Source organism: Paroedura picta, chromosome 3, assembly GCF_049243985.1.
Source record: "Paroedura picta isolate Pp20150507F chromosome 3, Ppicta_v3.0, whole genome shotgun sequence".
In the NCBI taxonomy this organism is placed as follows: domain Eukaryota; kingdom Metazoa; phylum Chordata; class Lepidosauria; order Squamata; family Gekkonidae; genus Paroedura; species Paroedura picta.
This window is the reverse complement of record NC_135371.1, coordinates 18,298,577-18,322,123: the sequence shown is the minus strand read 5'-3', so window position 1 is coordinate 18,322,123 and position 23,547 is coordinate 18,298,577. Positions and strand designations below refer to the sequence as shown.

General features: G+C 44.9%; 1 protein-coding gene and 1 long non-coding RNA gene across 7 annotated transcripts in view; both read left to right on the top strand.

Moving 5' to 3' along the window:
• The window catches only part of LOC143831724 (uncharacterized), an 86,197-nt gene extending 68,540 nt beyond the window's left edge, over positions 1-17,657 (top strand). Inside the window, exon 3 of the long non-coding RNA XR_013228945.1 lies at positions 17,578-17,657. This is a non-coding gene — a long non-coding RNA (uncharacterized LOC143831724). The remainder of the gene's footprint in view (positions 1-17,577) is intronic.
• The window catches only part of FHIT (fragile histidine triad diadenosine triphosphatase), a 1,226,786-nt gene that overhangs the window by 780,006 nt on the left and 423,233 nt on the right, over positions 1-23,547 (top strand). The gene's annotated exons all lie outside the window — the stretch shown is intronic.

The window sequence follows — 23,547 nt, the reverse complement described above, 5'->3', positions numbered from 1 at the left end:
TTACGGGGGGGGGGGGGATGAAAGAAGGGGTCATCAAACCTAACCCAACAGCTTTTAACATTAAATATCAACCCTCTTCCAGGCTGATAGTTGTCCATACTTCCCATGCCCAAGTTCGGCCTTGTCCAAACAATTCACAAGTTACATATGAGCACAGATACAGATGCGTTTATTGAAATTATTCTATCCTGCTTTTCTCTAGACTAGAGACACTGAAGGCTTGCAAAGAACTACAAACATAATTTAGACAAAGTAACAGAAATGTACACTAAATGTGAACTCGTAGGCTGGTCCTGGATATCCTAAACTAATTCACAGACTGCAAGTCATTGGCTAATGCAAGTCACTGACCATTGCTCTTCAGCTCATCCCAAAAGTCCATGCCTCTTTAAATACTTGCAGTGGAGTGTGAAACAGAAGCTCAGTCCAGATCTCAATCAAGTTGTTCATGCTAATAATTGTGCTTGAGAAAATTTTAACTGCAGCATGTGGCATCAAATTAACCAACGTGTGATGACATCTGAAAAAGACATAGATGCTATGAAAAAGAGAGAGAGAGAGAGAGAGAGAGAGAGAGAGAGAGAGAGAGATCCCTGGGCGTTTATATTCAAAGTCATAATTTTAAAATGTATTTAAAATTATGAATCCAGCAGGGGACGAGCCGAAAGATAAGGAGTAAATGAGTTTTATGAAAGTTTTCTGGTTTCTGATAGAATCCTCCTGTGTATGCTAATAAAGTAGTTCCAGGGTGTGCCTCAAGAAACAGCAAACGTTCCTCGCGATATGCTTCTGGGATCTGTATTAACCTAAATCAGTCAGTTGTTAGCACTCCAGTGCCCCCACGGCATGCCCAGAAAAAGAACAAAAAGAACAGGAAATAACAAAGAGATGGAACACAAAGAAAGAATGCGCAAACTGGATCAAGGCTGCAAAAAGGAAGATTCTGGCAAGCTAGGCCAGCTTTAAACATGTTGGGGCCTGAGGCACAGAATCCAAATGCCTTGATGATAAACAGAACAGGAGCACCCCTCCAAAATTAGGCGGCCTGAAATGGCCGTTGATTTTAGTGCGAGAGTGATAGAGTGCAAACCTAAAAAGAGGGATAATCTTCTAAGTGCATTGTATATACCCAGTCTGCCCTGGATCCAGCCACCAAATGAGGGAGGGATGAATGAGCCCACCCATCCAGCCCCATGTGTCTTGGCTGGGCGCCTTCTGTGACTGGATTGGGCCCATCCTCTTTCACATCAGGCAGATGAATTTGGGCCGGATGCATCTCTTGCCATGCCATGTTGGGGTGAGCTCAGGCAATACCAGCTGAGCCCATCCCTTTCTGTGCTGGGCAGGGCAAGATCAAGTGCATCTCTTGCCAGGTGAACAAGCCTGGGATAGGTATGTCCCTCACACAAGACTGAGTCTTACAGTCTTACAGCACTGGTATTCTTTAACTCTGTGCTCATTTCAAAAAGTATCCTGTTAATCAGGCCTTCTGTGTGATATGGTGAAATGTTATTGTTAGAGTTATGCATAAACTCACTCCCTGATTTTTGAGATTAGCTCCACCTCCCATGGCAGCCATTTTGTTGTTGGCTGCTTCTCCCATGCCAGCCATTTTGTCATTGCCCCCATCACCCTGTATCAGAATTCAGGAAAACTGTCCTCAGTAATCTCCAAAAGATGGTGTTTCTAAAAATTCCATGTATATGTATAGTAAAATATTAAGAATATTCAGGCTAAGCCCCTTCAATAACACTTTGCAGGGGTAGTCAACCTGTGGTCCTCACGGGAATTATAATCCATGGACATCTGGAGGACCACAGGTTGACTACCCCTGCTTTATAGCCCTTCTTTTGGTTAGGTTTGATTTTAAGGAACAGCACTGTCATTTGGAGATCATTGAAGAGGAATGTTTAGTTGAAATGTGTTTGATCTATATGAATGTTTCCTTACTGTTGTCTTTAAGCTATTTTGTGTTATTACCTTACATAATAAGTCCTACATTACTTATTAGCTACTGATGATCAGCTGTATATCTGGTCACCATTGCTGTTTTTGCTTGAGAATCTCAGTTTCAGTTTTGCTTCTCCCTCGAGCAAATTGAGCCAGCGATTCTTCATTTAATGCCGTTTTCAGTTTCCTTGCACTGAGTGTTTCCTGGGAAGTATATGTTTTTTTTTCAGTGTTCCTAGTGCATCAATAAATCAAAACTATGCATAATTTATACCTATAAATGATATCAATTGTATGTATAAAATTGTACAATTTATGCGCAGAGCTCAAAGCAATGTACGGAACCAGTAATGAAACAGGGGCAACCAAGGCCACTTACACAAATCTAAATGAATGTTTTAAAAAAACCTATGAAGCATCCCTGTATCCCATTGCAAATGATGAGAGAGTTGAGCTGTATGTGGCTTATGAATCACTGCTTTTCATGGCTTTTATTTAGCTATTGAATCCCTTTTCTTCTTTGTGGTACTGTGACAAGGCTCTGAAATGTGAGGCAGGAGGATATTGGGTTTTCACTGGTTATCACCTTATAAAGAGGATGGTCTGAGCCTACCCTTTTGTGTAAACTCTTGCCATTCCTGTTTCACCGAGGTATACTAATTACAACTGAGTCAAATGGCATTTTAAAAACTAACACCATTTACTGTAGCATAGGCATTTATGAGCCAGAACTTTCTTTATGGCTCATGTATGAGGTTTACACCATGAGGCCAATGTATATCCACAGCAGAAAGGTGTGTGTATGCATGGAGGGGAGATGCTACAAAGAGAGGCTGCTTCAAAACCCAGTTGAAAGGGTGATCACGTCTCTGCCAAGAGGAGCTGAGTTGTCAGCCTAAAGCGCTTGAGGCTGTATAACCCTATTGCAGGGGAATAGTGACTGCCAAATATAGTGACACAAAGGATTTTGAATGAGGCTCCATACCCAGCGGTAGAGCATATCATTTTTTTAAAAAAGTGGTCTTGGGGACTGAAGCAGGAAAAGACCTCAAAATGAGACCACAGAGAGCCATGGTCAGTCTAAATGCACAATACTTGTTTAAGTGGACCAATTGTCTGACATGATAAAGCTGTTTTGTGTATTCATTTGACCATATACTTAAGACAGTTGCTGTTCCTTTTGGTTTAGAAAGGTTCACCTTGAGTTTGTAGCTTTAGAAATAAGAAACCTGGGTCGAGTCTTCACTTTGCTTTTTATCCTCTCTCAGCCAGAATAAACCCCTCCCCTCTGCATTGTATTTGATTTCCATTTTGATTTTCCCTCTGGAACATCTTTAAATTTTCCCTCTGCAACATCCATGATTGATCCATGGTGACCCGGCCTTTCCCCGCTATATCCAGGAGTGGATATAAGTCACTATATTTGAAGAGCTGGCTTTGAAAGCCCCCAGTATAAGTGTAGATGTTCTGCATTTTGCCAGACTAACTTCCTGCCCCATGCCTCCAACAGTGATGTTGAAAAGCAGTCTGTCCCTGATTGGTCAAGGCATCAGTTCAAAGACTTCCTGGTTCCCGGTCGTAAGACGTCCCTCCCAAGACATATTTTTGCCCTCGTTTTGGGCTCCAGAAGCCCACCCTTCTCTCAGCAGAAATTTACCTGTTGGATTTATTTTTCTGTGTTAGGCTGCTGCTGCCTCTGCCCCTTCAGGAAAAGAAAGAGAAATAAGCAGCCTCATGTTGCACTTGGCTCTTCCCCTTGCTTGCTCAAACTCGGGAGTTAAAAGACAAGAAATAAAGCACTTTTAATCCCAGTTGGACTTCACCTGTTCCCACCCCCCTGCTCATTCAGGAAAAGAAAAATAATCAAGCAGATTCGGGACCACCGTTCCTCTTCCTGTTCCGAGCTTCCCCAATACACTGCAGAACATTTTATGTTTCAATTCGGGGGACAGGAAAGAGGAAGACCCAGATTCAAATCAATCTGAATTCAGCAGGATTGATATCGGAAGAAACAAAGTAAGTGCAAAACCAGCAAAGGATTAACTATCTCACCAATGATGGTCACTGCTCTAACCTTTGATTCCCTCTGACCACCTGCAGAATGCTTTCCAATTTCAAAACCACAGGCAGACCTTCTACGGCTACATATCTTGAACTAGGAGGAGATGTGTCTTCTTCTGTGGCTTTTCCAGAATTTGAAGACACCTGGAATCTCTCTTTGACTCCTGGAATCAATTCTTCAGGAGCCTTTCAGATGGAAACTTTTGTTTTGAGCAAATGTGATTGCTTTTCTGAGAAGTAGTTTACAATCACGATCACGTGATTTGAGGGCACACTTGGCTCACCTCACAACTGGCAAGCCGTCAAGAAAATATTCTGCTCCCAGCATATGTTAATGAGGCCGTCCTTATAAACATGCAATTAAAATGCTTAATAAGGCTAAGGTTTTGCCCAGAGCAGTTAAAGGAACTCGATGTCACTTCACACTCGGTCTTTGTGGCATGACTCCTGTGTAAGTGAAGCAGATACACTTCTTAAATGATTAATTTTCTGGACCAAATGTATGTTAATATATGGCAGTCGGAAGAGGCATCAACTCGGTAAAGAAGTTGAAGTGTTGGGTTTGATCAAGTGACTTGTAAGTACCATTGACTGACCAGTTTGGCGTCTTCCTTTGCTTGTTTATGGTCTCAGCCAAACATGGACACACAGTCTCTCTCTCTCTCTCTCTCTCTCTCTCTCTCTCTCTCTCTCTCTCTCTCTCTCTCTCTCTCTCTCTCTCTGAGACAGTCAAAAATGGCTGCTTTTGCATGATAGCCTTCATTTTTAGAATATGAGCTTTGGTGGATGAATAGGAACTTGATGGGATGGAATTCTCCTATAGGTGGGGTAGTTAATGTGAGTTTTTGATGCTTCCCTGAACCTCCAATGTTTCTCTTGCAATAATATAAAGACAGCACTTCCTTTAGGTTCTGATGCAAAGCTGGTCAAACAAATGTCATTTGTCCTATTCCAGATATGGCTGCCTTTGAGGAACATCAAAAGATAAACTGCATAAAGCTCTCTCTCTCTCTCTCTCTCTCTCTCTCTCTCTCTCTCTCTCTCTCTCTCTCTCTCATATGCTGTACTGTTTATATGGGATCTTATCTGTGTTGCCAGAAGTAGGTCTCAGGTTCAATCCCTGCCGTTTCTAGCTGGGGAAAAAAGATAATTTCATTGATGACGTGGAAGAACTCTGAGACCCCATGATCACTGCTGATGTTGATAGACCAAGGGCCTGATTCAGTTGAAGGTAGCTTCATGTGTTCAAATAGTCATCTATATAAGCACTGATCACATCCATACCTCCACTTTGCCTCAGGGACTCCCAGAACACCTAATAATTTTAACTTCTTTTTTCTAAGATTTATATTATATAAAATATATTATATATTATATTATATATTTATATTCCTCTCACTTTCCTCTCACCCTCCTCTGATGTTCCAGTTTAAAACATCTCCCCTGGACATCTGACAAATAGGAGGTAGGATTAGAGTGGGTTGGGGAAGGTGGGGATGATTTTAATAGCATTGTTCTTTGTCTTTTGGTGTTGGAATTATTGTTGTGATCTGCCACAAGTTGGCTGGCCAGAAGTGGTGGCATAAAAGTTCAATAGGTAGGTAGGTAGGTAGGTAGATAGATAGATATCCACCTGTCATCTATTTATCATCAATCTAATTTCTCTCTCCATCACCCGTGCCATCAGACGGTGCTGTGATCCAGTAGTTTTCCATCCTTTGATCTTAATTTTCATAATCAACCAGACTTCAGATTGATAGGTTATGGCGTGGTCCTAACGTCACTTTCCTGGGAGTAAGCCTCATATGATATAATGGGACTGCTGAACAGGTCTGCTTAAGATTTTCCCCTCAATGACAAAGTAAACTTCCAGCTCAGAAAGTTCTCTTTAGGGATGGGTCTCCTTAAGCTAGTTTTTTCTTAGGTAGTATAGGTGATATGTTGACTTTTGGAATGGCCTCTTGAGTGAATGCAGAAGTCAATTCCAGAATGGTTATAAATGTATACTCTGTGTGTGTGTTTGTGATTTTTGTTTGTGCATTCTAAAAGTAGGCAATTGGGTGTCCCCTCTGCCCCCTCCTTTCTTGTCTTAATGAATGTGTAATAGCTATGGAAATGTGTACTGAAGAATCCCTCTTGTGAGAATTTGTATTTGTTTGGTGCCTTTCTGAAAAATTAGAAAATTATTCAGTATGGCTCTCGATAAGATTTTAGGCTTCTTCCGGCAACAATAGTTTACTTAGCTGTGCATTTTGATTTCTGAAAGCGCCTGTCAGATGCACATCCCTTAAACCACATGACATTTCTGAGTTTTATGAGGGTGATTTTTAAAAGGGTAGCTGTATTTTTATGGCAGATAAAATCCATCTGAGCACAACAATTGCCTGCCATATCTGTCTCAGATCTCTGCTGCGACAGACAGTGTTAAAATGTGTGCAATCTTGCGTTTGCTCAAGATAAAATGCCACCGGGGTGGGAACGTTCCCTTCCAATATGTCTCATAGACATTATTCTTTTACAGCCCGATCCCATGAGTTGCTCCGTTGGTGGCTCCGTGGCAGACTGACGATTCAGCTGGAACAGCTTTGCAACCTGTTGTGTGTTGTGCCTGCCTTGGCAGCCATCCCAGGCATTGTGGGGAAGGGCTTTTATGCTACCAACAATTGTTCATTGCCATATGCGGCAGAATTACCTAGGTCGGAAATAGGTGGGAGAGGTATGGGGACAGCCTACTCATGCAGCAGTCTACTGGTGGCTTCTATAAGTGCTACCATCCTGAATGCTTAAAATTGTCAGTAGCTTATGAAAGTGGAACTGACAAGTAGTATAGCTGGGAAGGGCCGTCACACTTCCTGAGCGTGTGGCAGTCGCAGGTGTGGCCATATCCTTTGTGTGCTTCTCTTGATGCTGTCAAAACTGAACGTTTCCATAGGAAATGGATGCCAGAAATCTCATCTAATAGAGATGCCGAGGAACAGAGAATGATGCACCGCCTTAGTAAATATAGCCTGTGCGTTAGAAAAACGGTGGTGGTGTTGCAGTCTTCTTGGTGTGAGGCAGAATGGAGTTTGGTTTAAGCATCTGCAGTGGTCTTCCATTGCTCGAGTTAATCTTTTAGGAATGGCAGATGTCCTTAGGTTGAGCATGACTGTGAAAAGGTTACTGGTAGCACAGTCTTAAACAGTCTTAGAGTTATGCTCTTCCAAGACCATTACAGTCAAATAACGGTGTGATTCTGTTTAGGATTGCACTATAAGTGCTCTGTGGGGGGGGGGATGCTTCAGTACAAGCTGTTGAATCTGGCTGCTGTGTAAAGCACTTCATAACAACGGCCTACTGATCCTAAGTTTTGACATTAGACTGTCACATAAGAGGGGATACTCTGTTGCCTCCAGGGTCTTGTATTGTGTTGTCTGAGCTGCAGGGAATCTTTAGAGCCAGCTTGGTGTAGTGGTTAGGAGTGCGGACTTCTAATCTGGCGTGCTGGGTTTGATTCTGCACTTCCCCACATACAGCCAGCTGGGTGACCTTGGGCTCGCCACGGCACTGATAAAGTTCTTCTGACCAAGCAGTGATATCAGGGCTCCCTCAGCCTCACCTCCCTCACAGGATGTCTGTTGTGGAGAGAGGAAAGGGAAAGAGAATGTAAGCCACTTTGTGACTCCTTCAGGGAGAGAAAAGTGGCATATAAGAACCAACTCTTCTTCAATAATATCAGCAGTAATATCAGGCCTCTTGTGGCGCAGAGTGGCAAGGCAGCCGTCTGAAAGCTTTGCCCATAAGGCTGGGAGTTCAATCCCAGCAGCCGGCTCAAGGTTGACTCAGCCTTCCATCCTTCCGAGGTCGGTAAAATGAGGACCCAGCTTGCTGGGGGGTAAACGGTCATGACTGGGGAAGGCACTGGCAAACCACCCCGTATTGAGTCTGCCATGACAACGCTAGAGGGCGTCACCCCAAGGGTCAGACATGACTCGGTGCTTGCACAGGGGATACCTTTACCTTTTTTAATATCAGGGCTCAGCCACCTCACAGGGTGTCTGTTGTGGGGAGAGGAAAGGGAAGGCAAATGTAAGCTGCTTTGAGACTCCTTAAGGGAGAGAAAAGTGGCGTAAAAGAACAAACTCTTCTTCTTCTTCTTCTTCTTCTTCTTCTTCTTCTTCTTCTTCTTCTTCTTCTTGAGTGCTCAGAACACTAGAATTCATGAAAGAGGGCATTGTAACTTTTCTGTGGGAGCATTATAGGGGCATTGAATGTGTACCTTAGGTGCCACATTAATACAGTTCTGCCTGCATTTGAGTATAAGCATAGGAACCATTCCTATAATTGCCAGGCATGAGGTCTAACCTGGCCTTTCTGTTATACTCTCTCAAGTACCTCTCACAATGTGTCGCTGACATCCAGGTGGGGTTTGGAGAATTCACCGAATTACAGCTGTATGTGAAAGACCTCTCCATAGTTCCCCTTCCCACAGGCACCTCCCCCAAATCTCCAGGGACTTCTCTGGCCAGAGTTGGCAAGCCTCCAAACAAAGCACCCGTCCAAGTTGACTGTTCCGCGTTTCCTTTTAAGAGGAAGAAAATCTCTCCGCTTCCAAAAACTAATCCAACTTAATGCTCATTTGCGTCAAACCGTTAGGTTAATAGGCACAGTTACCAGCCAAGCGACAACCTGTGCAAGTAGGGGAAAGACGAAACCCAAGTGGGGTCAGAGGCCTGTCCCGTCTCACCAAAATCAATGCGACCGCCCCAGCCGGGATGACCACTTAATTGCCTCCGGGAGAGCTTCATTGTTCCTCTTCTTTTCTTTCCTCCCCATGACGGTAGCTGCAAAGTCAAAGGTACTGTGGCAATTCCATGCAATCCTACTGCGATATGTTCTCCTGACTACACTGACACCTGCTGAGGCTGTATTGGATTGTTATTTCTCTAGCAGCCTTTTTCCTGAATTAATTACATATCTGCAATCAGGGAACCGTGGCTGCTGTTTATGAGCAACATCTCGGGTACAACTGTGAGCGAGTGAATTAGTACCAATTAATTTCTGGCTGTATTATTTAAGGCAGAGGGGATGCTTGCTAGCCGGGACAGCTTTTCTCCCCCTCTGCTCTTTTAATAGACATCCTCCAGAGTTCTTTTTAAAAAGAGGCTGTAATCGAAAGCTAGCATATATATTTGTGGAGTGCAGAATGGGTCCTTGGAAATAAGCTGCCCCAGAATCCTTCAGTGCAGCTGTGGACCAAGTGAAATTGGGAGGTCCTGACCTTGGAGAGACAGTATTGAAGCATGATGATTTTCGGGCTATTTAAGGAGGCCTGATTCTGTTTTGGACACACAAAGTGGCCTTTTACTAAATCAGACCCTTGGTCTTTAAATGTCAGTATCATATACTCTGATGGGCAGAAGCCTTCTAGGGTCTCAGGCTGAGTTTTTTTTTTATTCACATGGCCTGGTCCCTGGTCTTTCTACTGCAGATGCTGGAGATTGAACCCAGGACCTTCTGCATACAAAGCCAGTGTCCAGATACTGAGCCACAGTCTGTCCCCAGAATTCCTCTCAGTATTATCCAGTCTCAATTGCTGTTGTTGTTGTTAGTTATGGAGTCATGTCCGACCCATCATGACCCCATGGACACAGATCCTCCAGGCCTTCCTGTCCTCAACCATTCCCCGAAGTCCATTTAAGCTCCCACCGACTGCTTCAGTGACCCCTACCACCCTCACCATTCCATCTGCATCCCTCCCAAAGTTCCATGCTCAGTGGAAGAGGATGGCCATCGCAGATAGAAGGAAAGTTCCATTCTTTGATCAAGGGTATATGGTAGCTTCAAACCCCTGCTAGAACCTCCAAACAAGCTTATAATCTTGACACATATCTCAACACCTGGGTTGGTCCCTAAGACACCTCTGGACTCAAATCTAGCTGTTCTACTGCAGATCAGCACGGCTACCCTCTGGAATTACACAAATGCAGTGTACCAATAATCAAGTATTTATGTGTGTATATGAAACAAAGTAGTAGAGCCTCTTGTGGCGCAGAGTGGTAAGCGGCAGAAATGCTGTCTGAAGCTGTCTGTCCATGAGGTTGGTAGTTCAATCCCAGCAGCCGGCTCAAGGTTGACTCAGCCTTCCATCCTTCTGAGGTCAGTAAAATGAGTACCCAGCTTGCTGGGGGGCAAACGGTAATGACTGGGGAAGGCACTGGTAAACCACCCCATATTGAGTCTGCCATGAAAACGCTAGAGGGCGTCACCCCAAGGGTCAGACATGACCCAGTGCTTGCACAGGGGATACCTTTACCTTTATGAAACAGAAGGGATTGAGTTGAAAGTCGAAGATGGCTAAACATGCGTAACTGAATTCTGTCCCATGGATTCTGTCTTATATTTCATGCTTTTCGTGCCTGGTCGCTCTCGAGATCTAACCAGAAGGCAAGAGCTCTCCTTTGGGTAAGTCGCTCTGTAAAGCACCGTGAACTTTGACAGCCAGTATATAAATTAATAATAATTTTTTACAGAAACTCTTCTGTTGATACCAAGCTGGAGCTTGCTTTTTGGTTTTGCTCGAAGCAGGTTAAGCATGTGACCTGACGTCGGCTTGGAATGCCATCTGCCTGGATCTACCTCTATCGCAGCTTCTCCGTCTGTGCCTTCTTTAAACATCTCCCAAGCCAAGTTCACCTTGGAAACATTGCCCCGACGTGCACCTGCTGCACACAGAAAAAGCCGCGGAAACAACAACAATGCAATTGTTGCCAGGCAAGCTTGTTTTACGGTGATGCTAGACTGCAATATGATATATTTAGAACCGGGTTTGAGAAATGGCTGGCCAATTATTTGTAGTCAATAAAATGATACTCCCCAGTGGTGCCAACTCAGCAGCTCGAATACCTATTTTTGTTTTCAAAGTATATACTCCAGACACTGTTATGTGCTTTTTCCCGAATATCTAAGAAGCCGAGCAATTACAAAGCGACTTATTTTGCCTTTTTCTTTCGGTATCTTTTGATCTCAAAACTTTTGCCAGTGCAAGCTTAAGGGATCTTACTCCAGCGCTACACTTGCAGTGTCTTAACGGCGGAGTTCACACAAACATGTCGATCATTTCAGTTCTGACTTGATTAGGGACACGCTTTTGAAAGAGGAAGGTCTGAGAGGCGGTACTTGGCATCTCGGGTTAAACGGGTCTTGGAAAAGGATGCTTGCTGCCAATACAACCTGGCAACACCGAGATAGGCGAGTCGATGATTTGACAGCGTAAGGCACCTTCATACGTTTGTATATGAACCCGGCCCTTGATGACTGGAAGATGGATGTTTGCACGAGTTCCATTGTTAAGCAGTGAGTAAATGAAGATGCATTTTCAGTGACGAAGCTGTAAAGCTAGAGTGTAATGCATCATATATGAAGCTGCTGTATACTGGACCATACAACCGGTCCATCCAGCCCACTAATTCATCTCTGATTTGGCATCCAGTTCTGTGGCTTTTCAGATGAAACTTGCTAAAACCATAGAGTTTCTAGAAATTCCCAGTGCTGTGTGATGTCACTCCTGGTGTTCCCCAGAAGTATTTATTATTTTATTATTTTTATTATTTATTTGATTTTTATACCGCCGCTCCCATAGCTGGCTTGCGGCAGTTAACAAATAACAAAATCCATCCAGTGTAAAATCCCCATCATGTCACGTGCAATGAAGGCACATTCCATGCCCCGTCCCTTCCATTTCCTGCCGTCAGCTGGCCAACCTAGCTTGGTGGCTGACCTCATTGTGGGCTGGTGGCACAAAGCAATAGGTAGATTGAGAAGAAACTGTAGAAAGAACTCTGAGCTAGCAAAGGAAATAGGGTAGCTAGTCGAGTTGGGAGAACACAGGAGGGAGTGGGCCGAGCCTAAACCATTTCTTGATTTTTATATTGGCGGTGTGACCATTATAGACCATTTATGCACTGGGAACTTCACTGTCCCAGCTCCTGTGCAGGAGCACAAATCAGGGGCGGACGACGTGCACCAGGCCAAGTGCTCCCCCATGTGGGTGCAGGAAGAGGTGGGACAACCTGCCACAACTAAAACTCCAGCCTTCAGCCTGGCATGAAACCTCCAGTGCATAAACGGTCATAGCGAGGAAATGGTGAACAAAGTGTTCAGTGTGAGAGGAGCCATGACATGGTGGCAGAGTGGGGGGAGGGGTGTGAAGTAGGGTTGACCACTCCCACTTGGGAAATTTCTGGAAATTTGGGTATAGTGGTTAGGGAAAGCAGAGTCCAGGAAGTTGGAGGACTTCAGTCAGGTTGGAATGTCTTACAGTCTTCCCTCAAAACCTGCCATTTTCTCCAGGGAAGCTGATATTTGTGGTTGGGAGATCAACTTTAATTGCAGGAGAATTCCAGGGCCCACATGGTGGTTGGTATCCCTAGCGATAAGAAAAATCTAAGTATTGCTGTATGAGAATTGACTTCTCCTAATGGTTAGGGAATTAAACCAGGACTTAATTCTTTCAGGGGCTGCCTTCCACATACACACACACACACATTATGCACCAAAGTGGTCTCTTAATTGTAAATTTTGTTCTTCTTGACACCTTAGGGAAAGACCAACATAAAACTACCAAATATTAGAGAGACAATATTTCATCTTATGGCTTTCAACACTACATAATCTACATATAAAAAGGTGGATTTAGTTAGGTTTTTCAGGTAGGACTCCTCTGAGATTCTTAACAGGGCTTCGTCATGTTATGGATGCATCCTGTTTTATCCTGTTGCTGACATAACTTTTTCTATTCCTCTAATGTTTCTGGCTAAAGGCAGAAAAATTGATAACTATAGGAAAGACTAATATTTATAGGTTATGGCTGGTACTGTATTAGAAGAAGTGTTGTTTTTTTCTATTCCGCTTTTCACTGCCTGAAGGAGTCTCAAAACAGCTTACAGTTGCCTTCCCTTTCCTCTCCCCACAACAGACACCCTGTGAGGTAGGTGGATCTGAGAGAGCCCTGACAGGACTGCTTGGTCAGAACAGCACTATTAGGACTGTGAGGAGCCCAAGGTCACCTAGCTGGCTGCATGTGGAGGAGTGGGGAATCAAACCCATCTTGCCAGATTAGAAGCTGAATAAAATCAGAGTCCAGTAGCAACTTTAAAACCAACAAAGATTTATTCCAGGTGTGAGCTTTCGAGTGCAAGCACACTTCCTCAGACCGCCACTCCCGGACCCTGCCAGCTCATGGCAGTTTACAATAACATTCCATAAAATCAGATAAAATACAGTGCTGGCGGTAAAATCCTACCTAATCCCCCCACCGCACCTACCCATGCCGGGTAACAACGCACCCACCACCCTCGGGAGGGGTACCCCTGCTTAGATGTCCAGCGCTTGGGAGGCATCACAACGAGAGACACCTAATTCCTCAGCCTGGCCTCAGCCAAATGCCCGGAGGAGGAGCATTTGCTGGACAAAGCCTCACAACATGGCGTATTGTATATGGGTAGCATTTCACTGGTGGAAAGAAATTAAATCAATGCGTAACAGCTAGCTCACTCATCTCACCTGGGACGGTATGCATAAGGTAGAGCAGATCCTGCTTAACATTAATCAGACTTCTGAAGTCATTACATTCATAAGGAAATGTAATTCACATGTGATTACTTTTTAATTTACTCTGTAATCACATTCCAAGTGAATGGGTGAGCTTAAGATGAAATTTAAAAGTCAAATACTGCTTTGTATTAAGAATTCATGTTTTTTTTTTCCTCCCGTGCACTTAGGCTAATAAAGATTTCGTTTTTTTATTTTTTTAAACAATAACCATTTGTAACTGAAGGCACTATCATGTTCTTTTGTTCTTCAGGAATCTGATTTTATTTTAACTCGATCAAAGGTTCTTGAGTTTTGCCCGTATGTACCATGGGCCTTGGGGAACTTTCATTAGGATGTTTCAAGTGATATTTCCGTCTTGTATACATTTCGACTTCTTAAATAATACAACAAAACAAAGAGTTCCTTCCTCCATCAGAGCTTGCTGGGATTAATTTATTTTTAATTTTTTGCAGAGCCTCTGAGTAGGTGTTATGTAGCTTTATTTTATCTGTTGCCAAGGAGAGCAGACAAGAAGTCTTCCTAATTGTGCCTTTTAACATAAAACATGGTGGATATGGATCATCAGAGAGTCTCTCTCCCTTAAAAACTCATCCTTTTTTTTGGCAAGTTGATAAAATCTGCATTGATCTCAGTTGAAGTAAAACTATGTGATAAAATGCTTGAATCTTTTATTTCCTTTCCCTCCGGATTTACCTCCTTACCTTATCTGGTAGCCTTAAAGGTAAAGGTAAAGGTATCCCCTGTGCTGGCACCGGGTCATGTCTGACCCTTGGGATGACGCCCTCCAGCGTTTTCATGGCAGACTCAATACGGGGTGGTTTGCCAGTGCCTTCCCCAGTCATTACCGTTTACCCCCCAGCAAGCTGGGTACTCATTTTACCGACCTCGGAAGGATGGAAGGCTGAGTCAACCTTGAGCCGGCTGCTGGGATTGAACTCCCAACCTCATGGGCAGAGCTTTCAGGCAACATTTCTGCTGCCTTACCACTCTGCGCCACAAGAGGCTTGTGATAAAATGCTTGAATTTTTTAGTTCCTTTCCCTCTGGATTTACTTCCTTACCTTATTTGGTAGCCTTAAGACCATTTTTCCGTCCCGAACATCCAGAATTCGTTGAGATCTAACTGTTCAGGGTGGAGTTATTTGCCCCTACACTGTTATTCAGATCCAAGCATTAAATTTTGAAATTCCTGAACAACTGCACACTGATTGTTGTAACAGTTTAAAGACGCACAATCTCAAATCTGTTGGCTGTGCTGCTGGCCACATGCATAGCAGAATTGGCACACAGTCAAGAGTACTAAGACAGATCACCTACTTGGACTCAACCTACCATGCTGTGTGCGCTTATTTGAAAACATTCACTTGCGAATATTGTGCTCTAAGTAAGCATACACTGGAGATGGCTGCGGTCATTCAGAATTTTTCATCTGCGATGGCTGGAAGGTAGGAGGCAAAACATTTTGTTGTATGTCCAAGTAGTAGAATCAGTGTTTCATAATATGAGAGTGAAACACATTGTGCTGCTCAATTATGTGTCATACCACAGAACAGCCATAAGAGATCTTGGGTATGACATTGTTAGTTCCTAGGTACTATGATGTCTTAATTCATTAGCATACCACTACTTTGGTGGAAAGTGCTATTAAGTCACCGCTGACTTATGGCAACCCCACAGGGGTTTAAAGACAAGATTCAAACAGAGGTGGTGTGCCATAGCTTGGTTCTACAGAGTAACCCTGAACTTCCTTGGTTGGTCCTCCCACCCTACTTAGCTTTCGAGATCTGGCAAGATTGGGCTAGTTTGACAATCCGAGTCAAGGCAAGTTTAGACCTTACTATGTTCAATATCATTCTGAACTTAAGGTATCCATTTCATCCATGGTCTGTTTGTTCCCGCCAGGTCTCAGTGGGAATATCAGGCTGCAACTTCCCAACAGCGTTAGAGGAAGATGCTCTTCGACCCCTTTCTTCTTGCTTCTGATGGTGATACCCAGGATTTGGCTGTTGTTTAGGCAACTCACTTTCTTCCCCCAGAACTTCCCATGCTCTGTTTCAGGGGTGGACAAATTGTGTCTCTCAAGATGCCCATGGTTTACAGTTCCCATGAGTCCCTGCCAGTGTGCTGCTGCTGGCAGGGGCTCATAGGAATTGTAATCCATGGATATCTGGTGAGTCACAGTTTGACCTCCCATGCTCTCTTGTCCCTCCTCTGTCAGATATCCATAGGCTTTTATTTCCTTCCCCCCACCACTCCTAAACATTCAACATAGTGACATATCATTTTTGGCATGGCAAATCCATCCATTCAGTATGGCCAAGCTAGATTGCTGATTTGTGTGGTCTTGATAAAGTACCTTCAAATAAATGCCCATACGTTTGGCAGGATGGAGTACATTGGTGCACTTTCCCCTCATCCAATACGTAACCAGTCTACTCAGAATATCATGTGATAGAGCTATAGCAGAAAGCGATTGGACACAAACATCTCCTTTTGATTGTTTCCTGGGTTTTTTTCATATTGTTGTATGGATTCTGAAATTTGTGTAACATCCTTGAAATGGTGAAAAATATATTTTGTGCTGCTCCTAATTTGGTGTAGTGGTTTGCCAGTTTGGTGTAGTGGTTAGGAGTGTGGACCTCTAATCTGTTGAGCCGGGTTCGATTTTGCGCTCCCCCACATGCAGCCAGCTGGGTGACCATGGGCTCGCCACGGCGCTGATAAAGATGTTCTGACCGAGCAGGAATATCAGGGCTCTCTCAGCCTCACCTCCCTCACAGGCTGTCTGTTGTGAGGAGAGGAAAGGGAAGGTGAATGGAAGCCACTTTGAGACTCATTTGGGTAGAGAAAAGCGGCATATAAGAACCAACTCTTCTTCTTCAGTAATTTTAGAGCTCTCTCGGCCTCACCTCCCTCACAGGGTGTCTGTTGTGCAGAAAGGAAAGGGAAGGCGATTGTAAGCCACTTTGAGCCTCCTTCAGGTAGGGAAAAGCGGCATATAAGAACCAACTCTTCTTCTTCTTCTTCTTCTTCTTCTTCTTCTTCTTCTTCTTCTTCTTCTTCTTCTTCTTCTTCTTCTTCTTCTTCTTCTTCTTCTTCTTATAGTATCATTCCTGCCGCTTCTCCAGAGAGACACAATAGACTCTACACTCCTCACTAGGGTTAAAACCCAGGTCATCTGGTCTGCAGAAAGTGGGGAGAGGGGCAGAGGGAGATACAACCTTGCAAATGATGCAGCTCCCCACCCTGGCCCTGGGTGAAGTTGTATCAGATACTCCAGGCCTTTGTTTCATTTGCCTCCTACCTTTCTTGCATTGGGGTTATTTCATTTACCCTCACAAAGCTGGTGGGGTCAGCTTGGCTGAGAGGGAGTAGCCCACATTGCTCTTTGAACACCATAGCCAGCTGACAGCTGGATCCAGGATATCCCATATTCCACCAAAGCTTGACAAAACTCATAGAAGAATTCAAATCAGAACCCGTGGGGTGGAGTACAATATGATAATGTCAGGTCTATTAAAAACAAACCACATTAAAGCAGAGCTTCTCAAATGGCTCAGTGAAACCAGAAACAATTAGGGCTAAATTGACTCTCATCATGGAGTTCACAAGGGAGCTGTGAATGGGAGGGGAGATCGAGTTAGTCCTGATTGATTAGACCTTTGAAAATAAAGCTGGAATGGTCCAGCTACACTTAGCCAAAGAAATGCAACCTTTCTCTTCTGTCGCAAGGCCTGCCAGAATGATTGCTGGTTGCATGGCTATTAGGCTTATCTGGTTTATCTGGATGTGCACAAGTTTATAATGCAAAAGTTAACAATTGTAAGCTGTCATACTGTGTAGCTTCCCTAAGATGTACTGAGTGGTGCGCTAAAAGACACCAGTTAGACTTGACATGAAGTTACATTATATGACAACCTAATTATAGCCTTTGGCTGGACAATACTAAACAGTTTTGTTTTTTAATTTGCAGACATGTGATTTTCAGACATGTGATTTGTCTCAAAGCCTCCTTATGAACTACTCTTCTGAGTACGAACGTGTGAGCTAGAGTGTCAATGCTGGATCTGGAGATGCCTTGTGGATCTCTTCCAAATGTGTAGTTCAATGAGATGCAAGCTGATGGAGGGACATATGGATGACGAGAAGGACAGGAGCATGACACTGAAGTTCTTTTGTGGCATCAATTTTGTTTTAGTATCAAGCACTAGTGCTATTGTCCCAGGTCTGGACCACTGTAAAGAAAGTCTACCTGCTACTTCTCCAGAGAGACACAATACTACACTCCTCACTAGGGTTAAAACCCAGGTTATCTGGTCTGCAGAAAGTGGGGAGAGGGGCAGAGGGTGATACAGGTCCCCACCCTGGCCCCGCCCCCCAAAAGGCCCCCAGGCACCCTTCGCCATGTACAGTTGACTGGACTGGTTGCCCTCATCTGCACGTGGCATGGGGCTGGTGTGGGTGCTCTTCTCCTTGCCCTGTTTGGCTGGGCCAGGAACTCTCCTTAGTTTGTGGCATGAGGCTTGACTGGGATGGGCACCCACATTTTATTTTGCAAAATAAAAATGAATGCTGTGGTCCACCCTGCCCTGTGGTGCGGCAAAGCATTGCAAAGCTGACTGGGGCATTCTTTCGCCCTCTGAGCTGACATAGGGCCTGTCCACACGGGCCTACTGCAAGACAGGCTCTGTTGGCCCCTGCAGTGCCTAAGGGACCTTGGAAGAATCTGCATTCCCTTAGCCTGGGGCAACGGAGGGCCTGATCCGCAGAAAGCTCAGGAAAGGGCCTGCTCAGCGGCTATGTCATGGAGAAGCGGGGATTTGCCCCGTTTCCATATGACCGTTCTCTCAGCCTTTTCTGGCCGTGCGGAATCGGCCTGAATGGAAATAAGGAGTGACTTGTCTAAAACATTACTTAAGCTGCCTTTCTATTTTCCTGAAGCCAAGGCTGCTTGCAATGCAAATACAACATTTACAAAGAACCCATAAAAGACCACAATGATGCTCTAATCAGGGCTGGATTAAGGCACTCCGAGGCTTTAAGCTCTGTCCAGTTCAAGGGGCCCTGAAGCATTACCCCCAAACGGGAATCCAGCATTTCTTTGTATTTTGTTGGTATTTAAAGGCCCCGCATAATCTGTCGCCTTAAACTGCAGCTTATTTACCTTTCGCATAAATCCAGCTCTGGTTTTGGATTAGCGATTGCACAGAATCCTTTTCATACATCAAATGCTGCCAAATAGCATTTCACTGGCAAGGCACAATTTCAGCAGCCCGTTCGAAATCTTTTTCCCCCCCCTGGTTTGCCCCATTCCAAGTTCTATGCTCTTAAAGATCACCTTATAAACTGCAATTCCACTTGAGGGGGCGAAGATTGCAATTTTCTTTGACAAAATACATTTTGCCAGCTGCCGACGACTCATCCTCCGACTTGAATATGGGTTAGAAGTGTTCCTAAGGGAAGATTTCACACTTTTTGGGGGGAGGTACTTTTGATCTCTCTGAAGTCCTTAGAAGTGACAACCCTGTTATGTAAACTCTTTTCCTCTTCCACCCCCTTTTTAATTAATGGCATGGTGAAATAGCTGGGGGACTATGAAGATATTGCAAACTAAACACACTTTACAGGAAATGAGAAATATATATTTTAATTTCACATTTGGTAGAGGTCCTTTGTTTTTGCCCTACAGGGGGGGGAACACCTCTATGTTCTTCAAAGTAATGAACAATTGCATTTGTCAAAAGCCTTTAAAAATCTATTATGTGATATCAGTTAATTCAATTAGACAGCATTGGCTTCTGTGGTTGATTCTCTTTGGTACCTACCAGTACAAACAGGGTGGAATCTTGCACAGTGAGGTATGTTATTACTTCCGTTTAGTGAATCTAATTGGCATGATTAGATTAGGGTTGATCCTGCGTTGAGCAGGGGGTTGGACTAGATGGCCTGTATGGCCCCTTCCAACTCTATGATTCTATGATTCATTTATAGCCTCCTTATAGCCATCTTGGGGAATGGCTAAGAGTGGTGGCCTTTAATCTAGATAGCTGGGTTTGATTCCCTGCTCTTCCTCCTCATGCAGCCAGGTCAGTGATTTTGGGCTGGCCACTGTCCTGTTAGAGCTCTTCTCACAGAGCAGTTCTGTCAGAGCCCTCTCAGCCCCACATCCCTCACAGGTGTCTGCTGTGGGGAGAGGAAGGGAAGGCAATTGTAAGCCACTTTGAGACTCTTTTGGCTAGTGAAAAGTGGGGAATAAAACCAACTCTTTTACTTCTTCATTATAGAAACATGGAGGGAAGAAGTTGGAATGGGAGGATGAGGGTTGAGGAACCCTCCTGAAGTTGCACCACTCAGCTATCATCATTGTAATAATATCATTATAATAAGCCCCCCCCCCTCACACACACACACACACACAATCCCATTGTGATGGATCGTGTGGTATCTTTCAACAAAACAGACTGGAATCATAGAATCATAGAGCTGGAAGGGATCTCCAAGGTCACCTAGTCCGACCCACTGCAGAATGCAGGAAATGTACAACTCCCTGCCCAACCACAGTGACCTCAAACCCATGCCCAGATGATACCTCCCCCCCCCCAAAAAAAAACACTCCAACCAGAATCCCTTGCCAGCCTGGCCTGGAGGAAATTCGCCTCCAGACCCCAAAGTAAGGTAAAGGTAAAGGTATCCCCTGTGCAAGCACCGAGTCATGTCTGACCCTTGGGGTGACGCCCTCTAGCGTTTTCATGGCAGACTCAATACGGGGTGGTTTGCCAGTGCCTTCCCCACTCATTACCGTTGACCCCGCAGCAAGCTGGGTACTCATTTTACCAACCTCGGAAGGATGGAAGGCTGAATCAACCTTGAGCCGACTGCTGGGATCGAACTCCCAGCCTCATGGGCAGAGCTTTCAGACGGCTGCCTTACCACTCTGCACCACCCCAAAATACCGATTGGCATTTCCCTGGGTATGTAAGAAAGGGCCACGAAAGCCAAGGACACAGTTCCTTTTGCCCACCCACTAAGCTCAGAGAATCAAAAAAACTCAAGCTAATGCCTTTGTACAAACTTGCATGGCCATATGGGATTTATGAGGTGAAGACTGAAGCCACGATGGGTGTTGACTAGTCATTCAGAAAGAACAAAACAGATCCTGGCCAGGTAGCCTAACTGGTTTCCCCAAGTCTGTTCCTCCATCAGCCCCCATCACACACACACACACACACACTCTTTTTACCGTGCTGCTTGAAAAATTGAACAACTGTCAGAATGGTTCGTCCCTTTGACCCCTCGTCATCAGATGGGTCGCTGCTGATCACCCCCTGGCACATTCTATCGGACTGAAGGCTGTAATTGAGAATAATTCCATGGCACTTTGGTGGTGGGGGGGGGGGGGTTGCTTCAAAACTGGCTTTTAAAGGCAAAATTGGGACTGGAAGTACTCACAGCTCCAAGGGAATCAGGCTGTTATTCACTGTGCTGCAGATTGCCTCTGATTTCCCCCCCCCTCCTTTTTTTCCCCTTTCAAACTGACAAGCAGAAGTGTCCTCGTTTGAAACATTAGAGCTCTTTCCCCTGGGTGTTTTGAAGTGTAATATGCTTTTTTTTACTGCCTCCTTGGGTGCCCTGCCGCCGAACAGAAAGAGAACCTCAAAGTGCAATTCCTTTTGCCCTTTCACATTCCCATCAAGTTTTATACATTTTTTTAAATGTAGAACTTGCCCATTTGAGCAGTGGGGATTATCTTCAAGGGGGGGGGGGATATCCATTATCACTAATAGGCCGAACACCTTCCCTCAGCTTTCTTATCTGAGGAGTAGGGTAATTTGGTTGCCAAGCCTCAAGTTTTCGGATCAGCGAGAGTCCAATAAAATCCTTAATGTGTAAATTTGATGACAGTGAGTAAACCTCACACGTCGCTGGGGCCCTTCCCCTGATGGCTAGCCGTTTTTCTTGCAGATGAGCTTGTTGCTTCCCGGCTCCGTGGCCCACTTTTCTCTCCAGGTGTTTTTGTTCTGCTGTTTATATAGATGGGAAATGAATCTCTAGGGTCAAAGAAGGCATTCTTTTAGTCAAAGAGGGTGAAAGTGTATCCCCCTATTTTCCTTCTTTATTTAAAGAAGCGACATGCAAGCACCGGGTCATGTCTGACCCTTGGGGTGACGCCCTCCAGTGTTTTCATGGCAGACTCAATATGGTTTGCCAGTGCCTTCCCCAGTCATAACCGTTTACCCCCCAGCAAGCTGGGTACTCATTTTATTGACCTGGTAAGGATGGAAGGCCGAGTCAACCTTGAGCCGGCTGCTGGGATTGAACTCCCGGCCTCATGGGCAGAGCCTTCAGAGAACATTTCTGCTGCCTTACCACTCTGCGCCACAAGAGGCTCTTCTTTATTTAGGGACAATCAAATTGCCTTTTGGGAGGGGAGTGATAAAGACGTTAATAAGCATGCTATTCGGTTAAAGAAACGGCCTTTTAGCTCTAAGATGATAACCGGGGATGGGCGTGATTGGATGGCGACCATCACATGCTATGGAAATTTGTACAGTATTGCAGAAGCCTACGCTACGTAAATTGCTTGGCATGGACTTTCCTGGTCCTCTTCACGTTAGTCTGAATGCCATCTGTAGTTTGTTGACGTCTGGCACCGTGATTGGCTGCTGGAATTAGGTTTTAAGCATCATGGGACATCTGGACTCATTCTGCACATGGAGAATAATGCACTTTCAATGTGCTTTTTCAGCTGGATTTTCCTGTGCAGAATAGGAAAATCTACTTCTAAGGTGCAATGAAGGTGCATTAACCCTTGGGTGCAGAATGGGCCCTGGACTGGTCTGAGCAGGTTCTGCAGTGGGGCTGCTGGTTTAAGTCCTTATGACCCTGCTTGTTGTTTTCTCTTCCATATATAAGGACATGAGCCATGCTGGATCAGACCAGTGGTCCATTAGCCCAGCATCCTGTCTCATACGGTGACCAACATATGGACGGCTGGCCAGACTCCCCTCCTCCAGATACATTTGCCAGATATTTGGAAGCCGTAGCTGGATGGTTGGAGCAGAGTCACCTGAAACTCAACCCCTCCAAGATGGAGGTCCTGTGGCTAGACAGGAAGGCGATGAATCGGGAAGCACACCAGCCTATGTTGGCTGAGGTGCAACTGAATATCTTGCACTCTGCCAGAAACTTGGGTGTGATTCTAGATGCCGCCCGTCCTACCTACACCAAGCAAGGCTAAGCACCCTCCCTGTCCCTGGATTGCTTGGCCACAGTCATCCATGCACCTGTCACTTCCAGACTGGACTTCTGTAACTTGCTGTATGCACACCTGCCCTTGTCCCTAACCTGCTAGGGTCCTCACAGGAACATATTGGAGGACCCCCATCCAGCCTGTGCTGAAGCAGCTGCATTCATTGCCAGTTGCAGCCCAGATCAGGTTCGAGGTTTTGGTGTTAACCTTTAAGACCATATGCGGTCTGGGCCTCACATACCTGCAGGTCCACCTACCTCCTTATGCCCCCTGCAGGGTTCTTTGTTCTGTGGTTGCAAATCTGTTGGAGGTCCCTGGCCCCGAAGGAGGTTTGCCTGGTGTCAACCAGAGCCAGGGCCTTTTCGTTCCTGGCCCCAACCTGGTGGAACGAGCTTCTGGGAGAGCTGAGGGCTCTGATGGAACTTTCCCAGTTCCACAGGGCCCATAAAATGGAGCTCTTCCATCCTGAATCTATCCAGTGCCCTTTTGAAGCGGATGCTAAAACCAGCAATTGTATTTGTGACAGGAAACACATTTAACAAACACACATGCATTAAATGGAAACTGGAAACGAATGATAATCTTTTAGTGCTAACATAATGTGAATTGTAAGAGCCTCTTGTGGCACAGAGTGGCAAGGCAGCAGACACGCAGTCTGAAAGCTCTGTCCATGAGGCTGGGAGTTCAATCCCA